The sequence below is a fragment of the Panthera pardus genome, unplaced genomic scaffold, assembly GCF_024362965.1.
Source record: "Panthera pardus isolate Hobbes unplaced genomic scaffold, ASM2436296v1 HiC_scaffold_6, whole genome shotgun sequence".
NCBI classification, from domain to species: domain Eukaryota; kingdom Metazoa; phylum Chordata; class Mammalia; order Carnivora; family Felidae; genus Panthera; species Panthera pardus.
Window position 1 is genome coordinate 49,328,924 of NW_026526991.1, and position 15,352 is coordinate 49,344,275.

Consider the following 15,352-nt stretch of genomic DNA (forward strand, 5'->3'; position numbering starts at 1 on the left):
TAGAAGATTTATTTCTATTCCCCAAAAGTTGACTATGTTGTCTGAATTGGGCTTCCCAAGCTACCCATAAACTGAAAGGAAAAGTGTGGTGGTCCGTTAGAAAAGTGGATACAAAGAAGCCTCATCCTTTCCTGGGTTCTGTCTCTTTACAGTGTATCTCATGCAACATGATACTCAGGAGGGTTACTTGACAGTCAGTCACCACCTCGGAACTCTTTCCAAAGCTGCTAGCCAGAAAGAGAATTACCCTTTGTTACTGCTAAATTTCTTACGGCAGGAACTCTGCCCACACACCCTCAACAACAGTTCAGCATCCCAGCCTCGCATTCAATCCACACTTGGGGTCAGAAGTGCAATGTTCATAAATATCCAAAAAATCGAAGTGCTTCACTAGCACACAACCGAATTCTTGGAATCTTTACAGTCCGTCCTGTCCTCCTCTTTTTTTCCTTTTCCTCTCTCACGATGAAATCAGGGTTGCCTCAACAATCGAGCAGTTTTGGGTAAACTTCTCGTTCATCTTTCAGCTATTTGCCAGCTGAATATTTGCAGAACATCATTGTGTTTAACGATAAATCCATGGAAGTCAGACATGTGACCAAGACATAAAAGGTTTGGATGCAATCGAGTTGGCGATTATCTTTCAACTTCCTGCATCCTGTCCTCAAAATGAGACAGCCATGTGCTAACCTGACAGTAAGACTACATAAAAGTAAACTGAGAGGCTGGCTGCCTTCATCAAATTCATTTCAAATATATATCTACAAATATATTTCACAAATATATCTAAATTGCCATGGATCCTTTCCCTGTAGATTTCACCAGTCTCTCGTGGGTTGATTTTAGACAATTTCTCATCTTCCAATCTCTCACCACGAGCTCAACTAGTAGCACACAGAACTACTTAGAAGTTTCTCGAAATGTGCCAGGTTCCCTCGGGTCTCTGTGCTTCACCTACGCTATCACTTCTTTCTGCCTCTAATAGCGTCCCCCTTGACCTCTAGATAATGCCTATTTGTTCTTTAAACTGCAGCTCAGAAGTTGCTTTCCCTTTATCTCCTCCAGGGAGTCCTTCACCTCCACGCTCCTACAAGACCCTGTTTATACCTCCATCGTGGTGCCATTGCAAACCAGTAAAGTTGTTTGTTTTCTCCTCCTGCCACCCATGGGTAAGGACTAACCATTGACTACCTTAGCACTCAGGACTGTGTCTAACACACAGCAAGCAAGTTGCAGATGTTTGCATGGACACTATGGACAGCCTGCCAGTTCACACAGGCAGGAAGACAGGACCACTTACTTTCCTCCTTCTCCCTCTTACCATCTATTTGGTGTTCTAGACAGTCCCATTTCCCCATCAGCCAAAGTTTTGGACCCACAGGAATAAACCTTTCGTGGAAGTGGTTATAACTTCTCAGCTTTTCCAGGCTTCCCTGGAGAACCACTAAGTCTCTCTGAAGTCCAACAATGAATGGGCCACCCATGCCCATGTGACTAGTCCCTCTAATATGCAGGCACATAGCACCATGTCCGGCATGCCACTGACACTTGGGTATTATGCAAATCTGATTTTTTTAGTCATGGACTCAAAACAGACGTCAGAACTTTCCCTCTTCTCCCAGCTCAACACCCTCAAAATCTAGGCTTCATTATTTTTTCTCCTAAAGTCAACTTTGTTATAAAGGGAGTTCTGTTTCCAGTGTAGAAATTAACTAATCAGTCCATACTTAAAATTTCTCACTGACTCTATAAAGGCACCATTACTAAATCCAGAGAAGGAGGATATTCGGGCAAATCTCTTAACTTCTGAAGAGCCTGTGACCAAGGGAAACCACAGCTCCCCAAATTAACATGCTTTGCTGTCAATGTCAGAAAATACCAGGCTTGCTAGAATACAGAGTTGACATATAGTTTCCAATATTATTTACGATCTCAATATTCCAGATTATGAACTGTCAGCTTACTCCTTTCACCAATTTTGATGATCTGCGGAGACTTGAGATACATAAAGGTCAGAATGCACATATTTTATAATGTCAGTTCTTCGGTCTACTCATCACTAACACTTTGTTCAAATATCCCCTTTCAGGAAAGCCTTTTTTTTTTTAAGTCTCCAAGTAATTATTTTGCTTTCAATAGTACACTTTTGCCATGCTATAATAATAGAGTAATATTTTAATATTGACCTATAGTATGTGCCCTGCCCCCCACCCCCACCCCCCGCAGCTCTGGGCCCCACACCCACACTGGGGCAGCCGCAGGGTTTCCCCTATAGGTGCTGCCTTCAATTGCAAAAGCCCTGGCTTTCAATTGTAAAAGCCGGGACTTTGAGAAAGAATGGCTTCTTGGTTTTGTTTTTTGGATTCAGCTGATTTTCTGTCTTTTGTTTCTAACTTCTAAAACACTAGGCCTTAAGTATCATACACTCAAGGACCGAGGACACAGACTTTACACAATAGCCCCTACAGTGCGATGACAAGAGTTGCTACCGTACCCCTGAAATAAATAAAACAAGAGTTTGACTAGAGAGCGGAAAAGGGAGAATCAGAAGGGCTGTGACAGCATAAATAAGCCGGAGGGTCCCGCAGAAACGCCCAGCGCTCCAGGCCGTAGACTGAATCCTGGGAGCAAGGAGACGGCAGGACTACAGAAACTACAACAGAAATCCCAGGAAAATATGAGGGGATCCCAGAGCAGAAGCTTCCCAGAGTATTGTCCAGGAGGGTACAAGTCTTAGGAAGAAGGCCACATTTAATCTGGCGGCAATGGACAGAGAAGATAAGTAGGCTGTTGTGTGTGGGGGAGGTCCCAGCAAGTCCCACCCTCCTCATTCCCAAGCTTCCAGAGAAGTGTACAAAGTGGCTGAGAGCTGGCCCACAGCTCCCAAGAGCTGCCTGGGGAAGCAGCGTGAAGGCAGCGGTGGTGACAACCAGATGCCTCAGTGGGATCACAGTCCCCTCAAGGGAAGTAATGGCCGTGAGGCCTGAAGCCTGAGAACCAGACAGAGACCCACATCTCCACGGAGACTGGACTGACTTCCAATGCCAGGATGAGGCCTATCATAATCCGTTCGGGCTGCTAGAACAAAATACCATACACTAGGTGGCTTATCAACAACAGAAATTTCTCACAGTTCTGGAGGCTGGGATGTCCAAGAACAAGACACCTACAGATTCCGTGTCTGGTGAGAACACTCTTCCTGGTATGTGGCTGTCTTCTCACTGGGTCCTCACGTGGCAGGAGGGGTGAGAAAGCTCTCTTGGGCCTCTTGTATAAGATCACTAATTCTGCTTCTGAGGTCTCCACCCTCATGACCTAATCACCTCCCAAAGGCCCACCTCCTAATACCATCATTTTGGGGGTGATTAGGTTTTAACATAAGAGTTTTGTGGAAGTCAGTCTATAGCAGGCCCTGAGGAAGTTAGGCCACCTGAACCTCTTCTGAGGAAAAGGGTAGAGAAATCTGAAAGAGGCGGAGCCTTAAACCAGAACAGACTAGGAAAGACTGAGCTTTCCATTACCCAGTAAAAATGGAGGCTTATGACTTACGCCAATTTTAATTTTAATAAAATGAATTTAAGCTTTTTCAAATATATTTTTAAAACAAGATTATAAGTCTGTTTATACTTTTTTTAAGTCCTTGCTCTATAAAAATGACAGCTTAATACGTTGACATCATTCATTCATTCAACCAAGAATCAAATATTCCAAGCACTATGATGTAAGCTAGAGATATAAGGTAAATAAGATGTCTTTAAGAAATTTATGTTTTAGGGGGGCGCCTGGGTGGCGCAGTCGGTTAAGCGTCCGACTTCAGCCAGGTCATGATCTCGCGGTCTGTGAGTTCGAGCCCCGCGTCAGGCTCTGGGCTGATGGCTCGGAGCCTGGAGCCTGTTTCCGATTCTGTGTCTCCCTCTCTCTGCCCCTCCCCCGTTCATGCTCTGTCTTTCTCTGTCCCAAAAATAAATAAAAAACGTTGAAAAAAAAATTTAAAAAAAAAAAAAAAGAAATTTATGTTTTAGTGCAGCAGACCCTATAGTTACATGTGATAAGTACTATTGTAAAGGCATATGTATTTGTTTTCTGAGGCTGCTGTAACAAATTACCATAAACTTGGTGACTTGAAACAACAGTCATTTTCTCACACTTCTGGAGGCCAGAGTCTAAAACCAAAATTGTGGTAAAATCAATATTTGCTAAATTAAGAAATCCAGGAAGCACTAATATGAAATTCACAAATCATACATAAATCTGTCCAATGATTATGGAAGAATCTGCCAATTAAAATAGAGTGATTTTTACATATTTTATATCACTATACATAGTTAAAATAACTACAAAACTGAGGTGAGGAAGCTGATGTTGAAAAACAGTAATTTAGCATGTTTTCTCCGCTGCCTTTTATCAGTTTGATTTTTGAAGTGCTTGATTCTTTAAACAAATTACTTTTTAAATTGACATAAGCAGCCTACAACGGTATGAGGCATTTTTGTAAGCAAATTCTCTACATTTTGGTTGCATTTTATTTGAAAGTATGGGATCTTTATTAATCAAGGCATTCAACAAATGGAGGACCAAAAAAACTTCAGCTTGCTAAATGTTTTAGGAAATTAAGGCTATTGAAAACAGACATTACAAACAGACCAGCAGGGAATGTAGTCCCCATGAAAGCAAGGAACTGAACGACTGTGACAATAAACGATTAAAATGGTTACAGTGTTTAATTTTGAAATTTCATAATTGCGCTTTAAAATGTCTTGACTTGGAGAAAATCTTTTGATGGAGCACCTATTTTTAATTAGAGAAATTGCATTCGGTTCCAGAATAGAACGGAATATGGTTGAGAAGCTTATACTTTTACAACATTTGCATTTGGTGAACCATTCCAAATAATCATAAAGACAACCTCTTTGATGAATTTTGTCTTATGAAAATACATGTCAGAGAAAAGTATTCCGGATTGAAACAAAAATATCTGGGCTAAAATTTTTACTCGCTTTAATATTTAAAAAAATAGGACTGAGAATATCTTCAACTGAGCAGAATTTGCTCTGAGCTTACTAAGTACCCCAGCGCCCACAGAGAGAATATATTCTCATTAAAAATAGGATCTTCAGAGAAAAGTCAATTAAGAGTGTCAAAAACTTCCAAGTTATATACCATAAATCCAATTTTGAATATTATAGGGAACTTTATGAAAATGTTAGAACTATATTGAAAAAATGAAAGAAAAAGGAGAAATACAGTATCATAGATCCAGCTAAGAAACGAAATAAAATACAGTAATATTTCTAGAATAATTGTTATACTTATGTTATTTTTAAACATTTAGATAATCAGTATGTCTGCTTTAATGCTGTTATAAAGCCTCATTTTTTGGAATTGTTTTATATATCCACCAATAAGATAAAGCCAATTGGTTGACCAAAAAGTAAACATTTCCAAAGTCAGATGATTTTAATTATTTTTAAAATAATTACTTAATCTCAAAAACAGTTTGGTTCATAAATTATATTCTTATCGAAGCTCAGCCCAAGTTCAGACTGGGGGGCAACACCAGAGGGTGGAAACAAGGCCTTTGAGGCCGTGCTGAGGGGCTCTGATTGGATCCTGACAGTTCAGAGGACCAGACCGGATGCAAGAGGAGAGAGGAGGTGAAGCCAGGCAGACAGGTCCCCCCACACCCACTCCGCCTGGAGCAGCTCAGCCTATGTCCAATACCTATTGGACTTCCACAAACACTCTGATTTGAAGAAATGGTCCTCTGGCTAAAAATAAGCCTGAAAACACCACTGTGGAGCAATGGAGTGAGTGTCAAGGATAAATTTTAAGCAAGGGAGTAACATGATCAGGTTTGCCTTTTTAAAAGTCACTCTGGCAACAAGAGGGAGGATGAACAACTTACAAGAAGTAAACAGCGGGATATGTGGGTTTAGCACATGCGTGGAGGACCGCACTGAGGTTTAATGGCTTTTACCAAAACAAAACAAAAACAAAAAAACAATTCTGTTTCTAGAGCCCCTAATGTGAGGATCTACGCGTTAAATTATGATTAGAAGTCCATGAAAAGTTCTGTTTCTTTAGACCACCTAATTTGATTTCAATTACGCAGCAACAAGAACTATCTTACATAATGTGTTTCCTTGTTTTAATCTAGCTGCCTGGGTGCTCAGAACTAAATTAAATGTTTGAGTGTAGCAACTAATTTATTCTAGCTACTTGAGTGCAATTTTTTCCTCTACTCTGTTTCTTTGTTTTGTTGTGCTTTTTTGTTTCCCCCTGAATTGACATTTTCAGTATCTTTTGGGAATACAGAATCTAAGTGACAAGTAATAACTGTAATGATTGCTAACATTTTATAGGACTGACATATGTCAGACAATGTTCTAGACTCTTTATGTACATTAACTCATTTATTCTCACCAAAAATATGGAACTCTCTCTGGCTTTATGATTAGTAAACTTATTTAGAAAACACTGGTGATATCGAATGGCATCTGTTTCTCTTCATCACCAGTCTAGGCTTAACTAGTCATGTCTGTGTTTAAAACCTACCAAAGGATTGGGGTGCCTGGGTGGTTTAGTCAGTTAAGCGTCTGACTGTCGATCTCAGCTTAGGTCTTGATCTCAGGGCTGTGAGTTCAAGCTCCGTGCTGGGGTCCATGCTGGGCGTGGCGTCTACTTAAAGAAAAAAAAAAAAAATCAAAGCATTGAAATAGCCAATTTCAAGAAAATGACTTTTATGAAATAAAACAAGAATCACTAGAAGCCCCCTCTCTGATCCTTAACTCCCTGTGACTTAAATTAAGTATTAAAATGATACACAACAACGGCATAGGGAGTTCCGACGAGAAAATTAGTGCAAAGTCATGTTGAACATTTTACTGGGGTAAACAAATGTCAGTTATTGTTTTTCTGAGAAAGCTACAACGAGGAGTTCTCTGTTACAGTCTTACGCCTCTCATGGGCTCCATGGGCAACTCGTTCTTCACAATGATTCCGGAATTTGATCACTTCTCAACACCTCTGCCCTGGTCCAGGACACCAGCATCACGGCCACAGCCTGCTAATGAGTCTCCTGCTACACAGTCTTTCCCCCTTGCACATGACAGGCAGGGTGATGGCTTTCAAAATACCATGCAGAGGGGCCCCCGGGTGGCTCAGTCGGCTAAGTGTTGGTCTCAGCTCAGGTCATAATCTCGCTGTTCGTGAACTCGAGCCCCACATCAGGCTCTGTGTTGACAGTGCAGAGGCTGCTTGGGATTCTCCCTCTCTCTGCCCCTCCCCGGTATGTGCTCTCTCTCTCTCTCTCTCAAAATAAATAGATAAACTTTAAAATAAGGGAAGCAGAATATTGCCCCCTCAGAAATGTCTGAGTCCTAATCCCCGGCATCTGTGGATATGTTCCCTTTTGTGGCAAAAGGATCTTTGCAGATGTGGTGAAGTTAAGGATCTTGAGGTGGGGGTAGATTATTCTTGATTTTCTAGATGTAATCACAAGTGTCCTTATAAAGAGGGAGGCAAGAGTGTCAGAGTCAGAAAAGGGGATGTGACCACAGAAGGAGAGGTTGGAACCGTGTCATTGCTGGAGGAGGGCAATGAGCCGAGGAATGTGGGCAGCCTCTTGAAGATAGAAAAGTCAGGAAACGGGTTCTCCCGTGAAGTTCCCAGAGGGACAGCAGCCCTGCCATCACTTTGACTTTAGCCCCAGGTTATAGACTGAAGTGGGCCTCCCCCCCCACCCCCCACCCCCGCCGAAATATGTAGGAGTCCTAACTCCTAGTACCTCAGAATGTGACCTTCTTTGAAGATGGAGCCTTTACAGAGGTAATCAAGTTAGAACGAGCTCGTCAGGGTGGGTTCTATTCCAATATGACTGTTGTGTTTATAAAGAGGAAATTTGGAGACAGACAGGCTCGGGGTGATGCTTCTAGAAGCCCAAAGAATGCCAAAGACTGCTAGCAAAATGCCAGAAGTTAGCAGAGAGGCATGACCTCCTTTTGCAATTCCCCTCACTCCCTTTGTCCCAGACCCACTGGCCTCCTTGCTGTTCTTTGAACATCCTCACTCTCTCACCCCAGGGCCTTTGTATTTGCTGCCTCCTCTGACCAAAGGTTCTTCCTCCTCTTATGCTGCCTTACTTCCATCAAGTCCCTGGTCATACGTCACCTTATCAGAGAGGCCTTCCTTCAACCTTCTATATGAAAGAGCACTCTCTGTCTCCTTTCTCTGCTTTAATTTTTCTTAGCATGTATCACCATTTGACATGCTCCGCACTTGTTAATTTGTGATCATCATCTCCCTTCTTCTCCACGAGAACATGAGCACCTGGGAAGCAGGGGGTTGTCGGGCTCACTCCTGTGTCCCCGCTGCCTATAACAGTGCCAACCACAGAGGAAACACTCAGTACATCTTTCTGGTTTGAGTGAATTCAAATCACTGCTATCTTCAGCCTGTAGACTTCTTTCCACTTCACCTATTTTCGGTATCTTTGTCTTTGCGCACGTAAACAACGAAACCATAGGTTCTGGGGTCAGAAATCCAATATTCGCACTCCATGTGACCTTCATCAAAACAAATTGGAAGATGAGCTCATAAGGGAGGCAGCGGCGCAGCTTTTCCAACAAAACTTCAAAACCTTTCAAACCAGATAGTCAAGCGCACAACGAGGCAGGCCGCTCCTGACCAGAGAAACCAGTCAGTTGTAATGACAGCTCTGGACTTATAATTAATCCCAAAAGGCTGGCTAGGCAATTAAGCCTGGGTTTGGAACTAGATGTTAAAATATTAACACACTAAAACATTTTTAATGCAGTAATAAAAGGGGGTAGATGTGGGTTGTTTATAAGGAATTCAAAATTAATTATAGCTTTCAAAAGCTCTCCCATTTCCAACTTTAAATTTTATCTCATAGGATGTGCCTGTGGTGACAACATAGGCAGGCTCGCGATGAAAAGTTATAATGCGGGTAGATAGTCTGGGGAGTGCAGCTCGGAAGGAAACTGCAGCTCAATCCCACGCTCTTGCGATTTTTTTCCCCTTAAACTTAGAAGTCAGATCAAGCTCAACATGTGAGTATAGGGGAAGATATAAGCGCTTTTGTTTTAACCGTAAGATAAATAGCATGCAGTCGACTCATCTCACATCTTGGGAGATCCTTCTAGTCTCCTGTAATTGCCATCATAGGAAGAGGCATGCTTCTGCCCTCCCTAGACAGTCTCCACAGAAGGAGCCAATCTGATTGCTCAGAATAGGACACGTTGATTAATATGTTTCAGGTAGCTGGTTCCCTTGGGTGAATCTCTGCCTCCTGTTCATTCCGTAGGGCAGGAATAGTCCCTGGGTCAGGGCTGCCTCTGGGGCCCAGCAGTCTTGCTCTGTCCCGTCACATGCCCACACATGTTGGTCACTGATGAGAGAGCTCCTCTACTGGGAGGCCAAGCAGAGGTGGTAAGACTCCAAACTTTGGTTGTAGGCTCGAGAGGAACTCAGAAGTCCCATTTAGGCCTCAAACGTAAGCCAAAAGTTCCCTTCATGTGTACCATTGAGAGACCGTATTGGCCTAGTCTCCCCTCCCCGCAACAGTGAAGTGACCCCTTTCCTCTGTTTCCCATGTGCTACTGGTCCTTATATCCATCTCCCCCTTGCTCAATACTATTAGAACTCTGCCTTTTATTCCACTCTACATATAATTTCCCCCTACAGTGTACAGAGAAACGTATCCACTCAGGCATGATCCCTTGGGTTTCTTAATGAGCATGAGAACACAACGGCCATTGGCTGAGAACCACCCCGGCGACTGGTGGGGCTCCCTCACCAGTTAATCTGCTCTCCCTAATTTAGATGACGTGAAATTACATTACAGTGAAACCACATGAACCTGCAGGGCTGCTTGTGAGCAGTCAAATCTGTCAGCGTGAACTGCAAGATTGCTGTGTCCACTGTTTTATTTTCAGCAATGTCGACATTCTGTAGATTCCTGCAGGCAGCCTTACGTAGGTGTTAAATGCACGGGCTGAGGAGTTAGGCAGCCCGAGACGGAATTCTCAGCCTGTCATCACAAAGTATGTGACCTTGAGCATATTCCTCGGGACTTTGTGTCCTCAACTCTCCAGAGGGAATAATAATACTTACTTGATGGGGTTTGGGGAGGATTACACAAAAAGCATTTTTCACGATGTTTGCCACCTGGTGCGAACACTCAATAAATGTTAGGAGAGATTGCTGTTGTTATTCCTATTATTACTTCATTACCAAACGAGTTAGTCTCCATAAATACAGAAATGATGAAGACTCACTCAATTAATGTTCTTTTTGGAAAGGCATCTAAAAGTAAAGCCATCCTACAGTTTTACATGGGGAAATAGCATACATAACTAAATAAAACAACCAACCAGTCATCACAGTGTGCCCCCATAACCCCAATGTCCTGTTCTAAAGCCTCAGAGAGAAAAAAAAATTGACCTCAATGGAAAAAGAATACAAAGTATGGCAAACTGGGGTTTTCCACTGCTATCTAATAAATTACCAAAATTTAGTGGCTTGAAACAATACAAAGTATTACATCACATGGATTAGGTGTCCAGGTACATGTTAGCTGGGTACTCTCCTCGGGGGTCTTATGAGGCTAAAATGTCAATCATGGCCTCAATCTCATCCAAGACCTGGGTCCTCTTCCAAGTTTGCTGGTTGTTGGTAGAATCAGTTCCGTGTGATTATAGGACTGTGTCCTCATCTTTCTAGCTGACTGTTGCCTGGGAATTACTCTGTTACTACATGCCATCTTCTTAGGTCCCTGACACATGGCGCCCACCAGGAGCAGTTCACATGATTGTTTGCTTCTTCAAAGCCAGCAGGAGAGCATCTCTGCTGCTTGGAATTTCCCTGACCTATAGATTTCACCACCCCACCCCACCCCCCACCTGATTAGGTCCAGGCCACCCAGGACAAATTCCATTTCAACTAATTCAAACGACTGGGGACCTTAATTACATCTGCAAAAAAATCCCTCCATCTTTGTCATATAATATAACCTAACCATGGATAACCATGATATCCATCACTCTCACACCTCCTGCCCCTACTCAAGGGGAAGGGATTACATGGGGTATATACACCAGGTGACAGGAATCATGAGGGCTAGTTTAGAATTACACCAACCACCATCGGAAATCAAATACTAAAACCATAAAACAGAATTCACAGATTTACTTATTCTCAGGTCAAGTAACATTTGCATTACTTTTAAATAAAGATAGAAATTGAGAAATCACAGATTCTGGAATAAACATAGTGGGTTGAGCACATTCACTTATCTCCTCTGTCCCCCCCAAATGCACTCAAATTACAGTAAAAGAATAACACGAGGCAAAGCTTCCAGGACAAGGAAAATAAGAGTATGAACAAGAGATGTTGACAAGCATTTGGAAAATGAAAATGGATAGGGACATGGTGAACGGCCCTGACAGAAGAGAGAAAACTGAACCCAAGTGCTCACAGAGGCAGATGCCAACCAACAGAAACCCAGAAAGACACAGGGATCAGAGGGTCCATATGGTAGGGAGCAGGCTAAGGAATGAAGAAGAGCCTCTCCCAAGATCAACATCCCCCACCACGGTGGTACAATCATCACAACTGATGAACCCACATCGACACATCATAATCACCCTAAATCCATAGATTACATTAGAGTCCACTCTTGGTGTTGTACATTCTGTGGGTTTGGACAAATGTATCATATGACACATATTCATCACTATGGCATCCTGAAGGGTATTTTCACTGCCCTGAAAATCCCCATACTTTGCCTATTCATTGCCCCTCACGCCTACAAACCTCGGAAAACACTGATCTTTCTCCTGTCCTAATAATTTTACCTCTTCCAGAATATCATATAGTTGGAATCTTACAATATATAGACTTTTCAGATTGACTTCTTTTACTTAGTGATATACATGTAAGGGTTCTCTATGAATAAAGCTGCTATGCGTAAACATCCGTGTGCAGGTGTTTGAGTGGAAATAAGTTTTTCAATTCCGTTTAGGTAAATACCAAAGAGCATGATTGCTAGATCATAAGGTAAGAATGCTTAGTTTTTTAAGAAACCACAAACTGTCTTCCAAAGTGGCTGTGCCATTTTGCATTCCACCAGCAATAAATGAGAGTTCCTGTTGCTTCACATCCTCACCAGCATTTGGTGTTCGTGTGCGAGATTTTGGCCATCTAATAGATGTATAGTGGTATCGCCTTGTTATTCTAATTTGCATTTCCCTGACGACATTTGATCTGGGGCGTCTTCTCATATGCTCATTTGCCATCTGTATATCCTCTTTGGTGAGATGCCTGTTAAAGTCTGACCAATTTTTAGAATCAGTTTGTTTAATTTTGCAGGCTACAGAATTCTAAATTCTAGGTTGATCCTCTCCATGCATAAAATATTTTACTCCACTCTCTTCTTGTTTACATGGTTTCTGAGCAGAAGTCAGATACAATCTTTATCTTTGTTTCTCGACACTTAAGGTGTTTTTCTTTCCTCCTCCGGTTTCTTTGGGATTTTTTTCTTTATCCTTGATTTACTTTCGTTGGAAAATGATATACCCAAGTGTAGTTTGTGGGGTTTTGTTTGTTTGTTTTGGCATTTGTCCTACTTGGTGTTCTCTGAACTTCCTGTAGCTATGGTTTAGTGTCTGACATTAATTTGGGGAAAATTCTTGGGGCACCTGGGTGGCTCAGTCAGTTAAGCCTCTCACTTTGGCTTAGGTCATGATCTCATGGTCCGTGGGTTCGAGCCCCACATAGGACTCTGTGCTGACAGCTCAGAGCCTGGAGCCTGCTTCAGATTCTGTGTCTCCCTCTCTCTCTCTCTGCCTCTCCTTGTTTGCATTCTGCCTCTCTCTCAAAAATAAATAAACATTAAAAAAAATTTTTTTTTAATTTGGGGGAAATTCTCAATCATCGTTTCAAAGATTTCGTCTGTTCCTTCCTCTCTTTCTTTTCCTTGTGGTATTCCCATTATGAATATGTTACATCATTTGTAGTTGTCCCACACAGTCCTTGGATATTTTACTCTGTCCTTTTCAATCTTTATTTTCTTTGCTTTTCAGTTGTAAAGGTTTTTATTGAAATATCCTCAAGCAGCGACTCTTCCCTCAGCTGTGTCCAATCTGCTAATAAGCCCATCAAAGGCATTCCTCATTCCTTTTACAATGTTTTTGATCTCTAGTATTTCTTTTTGGTTTTTTTCTTAGGATTCCCATTTCTCGGCCCCTGTTGCCCATCCTTGCATGCTGTCTGCTTTATCCACTAGCACTCCTGGCATTGTGATTAGAGTTGTTTTAAATTCTCTGCCAGAGAAAGACAAATACCATGTGATTTCACTTATATGTGGAGTCAAAAACAACAACAAACAAATGAGCAAACAAAAAAATAGAAACAGACTCACAAATACAGAGAACTTGTGGTTGCCAGAGGAGATGGGGTGGGGAATGGGTGAAATAGGTGAAGGGCATTACTAAGAGGTACAAACTTCCAGTTAGGAAATAAATAAGTCAAGGGAATGAAAAGTTTAATGTAGGGAATATAGTCAGTAATATTGGAATCATTTTATATGGTGACTGTACTTATCATGGTGAACATTACATAAGGTATGGAATTGTCAAACCACTCATTATAATTAATATAACACCGTTATAACCATAGTTCAATAAAAAAAAAAAAAAAACCCTGTCTGATAATCCCAACATCCCTGACACGTCTGGTTCTGATGCCTGTTCTGTCTCTTCAGTTGTGTTTTCTGCCTTTTGGTATGCTTCGTGAGTTTTTCTTGATCGCTGGACACGATGGACTGGGTGAATTGAATTGATGTAAGTAGGCTTTTAGTAATGTGGTTGTGAGGTGGAGGGGGGGTGGGAAGAGAAGCATTTTTGTAGTCCTAGGATTAGGCCTCAGTCTTTTAGTAAGCTGTGAACTTCACAGGTGTTTCTCAGTTCCACCCCTCTCAGGTGGGACAGGATGGCTAGATTGGGCTGAAGTTGGCTATTTTCCTCCTCCCATGTGGAAGGCTAGAGCCAGCTGGAGTTGGGTATTTCCATTCTCCCTGGTCAGTTAGATGCTGATAATACTCTAACCCGTTAGGGTGTGGTTAATTAGTTTCCCCTGAAGGCAGGCCTTATTAAGAAGAACAGAGTGCTCTTGCGTATCTCAAAATGGCTCCTCACCCTGCTGGAAGCCCAAGATTTTTCACCAATAGTTACTATGAGAACCTGGTCAAACTCCTAGAGGTAGGGAGTGTGGGGGCCCCCTAAGACTGAGTCTGCGTGGAATTCTTAACAGAGTGGTCTGCACCAAGCTCCCGGCAATTTGCAGTTCCAGTTGGAATTTCCTTCCAGCCATGCTTTCCAATGTGGTTTCCACTGGTCTCTGTTCAGGTAAGCTGTGACTCCATGCATTTGTCTGTCTCTCCAATCTTAGGGACAGTGGTTTGTCCTGTGTCCTCCTCTTTCTTCAGATCCCAAAAGAGTTGATCCTTTAGTCTGGTTAGCACTTGTCAAGCTAGCTCTTGTCAGTTTTCATCTGGTCTAAACATTGAGTCTGTTTTCCTTTTCTCCCATGTTCTCTTTTTCCTATCCATCTTTTCACATCCTGCAATTTAGCTTTCTCATCTATTCTTCTATCCCCCCCTGCATATGCTATTTTCATTTTCCAGTACTTCCATTATTCACCTATCAAAATCTTATTACGTGATTTAAGATTCTAGTGGTTACAAGTGGAAGAAAAAACAACTCAAGCTGGGGTAAGTATAGAAAGGGAATTGGTTGGCTTATGGAGCTGAATTTGTGGGGTAAGCTGGCTTCAGGAATAACTGGATTAAGGGCTCAAAATTTGTCCTGGGGACTCTGTTTTTCTCCATCACTCTGCTTATCCCTGCTTTTTGACATGTGTTGATTTAATTCTCAGTGACCTCACACTAGCAAGTGGCTGTGATAATTCCAGCCTCTATTCTTGAGGCTTAAGTCTAGCTAGGATGAGAGAATATCTCTTTCCAGGCATCTCAGTAGCTCCGATTGACTCGAGTCATGTGACCACCCCAGCCCCAACTGCTAAACCCAGAGAAAATGAAAGCATTTGTTGGCTTAGATCTGGGTCACCCTATTTGTCGTGAGCCTATCCCATTGCTCCACCAGACCACAAGGACTAAAAATAGCAAAGGGATGGATCTTCTGCTAAAAAACGGGGGCTGTTACCCTAAGTAGCATAAATGGCCGCTAGATGACTAAAGCACAATTGTCCACTATTTTTTTTTTTTAAGACTCAGCTTAAGCATCCCCACTAGACTGAGGATGCTCTTTAAGGG

At 42.1% G+C, this 15,352-nt stretch overlaps 1 long non-coding RNA gene across 1 annotated transcript in view; it reads left to right on the forward strand.

Moving 5' to 3' along the window:
• Nucleotides 1-15,352, forward strand: part of LOC109270465 (uncharacterized) — a 137,598-nt gene that overhangs the window by 49,001 nt on the left and 73,245 nt on the right. The window lies entirely within an intron of this gene.